The sequence below is a fragment of the Atta cephalotes genome, assembly GCF_000143395.1.
Source record: "Atta cephalotes unplaced genomic scaffold scaffold00001, whole genome shotgun sequence".
Lineage (NCBI taxonomy): Eukaryota > Metazoa > Arthropoda > Insecta > Hymenoptera > Formicidae > Atta > Atta cephalotes.
This window is the reverse complement of record NW_012130065.1, coordinates 2,804,940-2,805,956: the sequence shown is the minus strand read 5'-3', so window position 1 is coordinate 2,805,956 and position 1,017 is coordinate 2,804,940. Positions and strand designations below refer to the sequence as shown.

The following is a 1,017-nucleotide window of genomic DNA, read 5'->3' as shown; positions in this document are numbered from 1 at the left end:
GAGAGAGAGAGAGTGAAAGAATATATTTATTAGCTCATTAGCTATTTACAATAACGAATACATCAATGCAACTGCATATGATAATAAAAATTTTTAACAAACTTTTATACAATACAATAAAATACAATAAAAAATATATAAAAAATTTAATCAGTTACTCCATGCTCTTTACATTTAATGCAAATTTATTATTTTATTAATAATCTCCTAAAGATTTGTATTCTACTCCCATTTTTTAATTCATTTGGCAATTTATTAAATATTTTAAATTCCTCATGAAGCAACATTTTTTGTTGCCCTTTACAGTCTCACATCTATCAATGACTAAGTTCCCTATCTGTCTAGTTTCCTTATCATTTACTGACTGCACTATTTGTATTTTATCTATTAAATATTTAGGACACTTCATTTTTCATTTTAAATATCAAAACGCAAACATTATACTCAAACTTTTCTTTAACTTACATAAACCTTAATGCTTTAAGTATGTCTCTTACTCTCATTCTTATATTACATCTCAGAATAATTCTCATTCCCTGATTTTGGAACTTTTGTAAATGATCCAAGTTGACTTTATTTAATTCCACCATAATTGATGAGCAATAATCCAATATCGGTGCAACAGCCAATTTATAAACAGTATATCTCATCATCACCGAGTTTGCATCTATTCTTCTCATTAATTTTGCTCCTATCTTTTTATTCGTATAGTTCATATGTTTCGAAAAATTTAATTTTTATCAATGATTACCCTCAGGTATTTAATTTCATTTATTACTTCTAAATATACATCATGTATTTTAATTTTAATATTTTCTAATATTACTTTTTTCCTCACTCCTCTAACTATCATAACTTTAGTCTTATTAATATTCAACTGTAATTTAGAGAGAGAGAGAGAGAGAGAGAGAGAGAGAGAAGTAAAATTACTTTTACTTTTCCTTTTTCTTACTACGACAACAAAGTATTACGAACTAACTTCTACAACGATTCGTACGTTCCGTTCCTCCTTACTTT

General features: G+C 26.5%; 1 protein-coding gene across 1 annotated transcript in view; it reads right to left on the bottom strand.

Annotated features, from left to right (window-relative positions):
• Positions 1-1,017, bottom strand: part of LOC105617876 (neurogenic locus notch homolog protein 2-like) — a 5,330-nt gene that overhangs the window by 1,876 nt on the left and 2,437 nt on the right. The window lies entirely within an intron of this gene.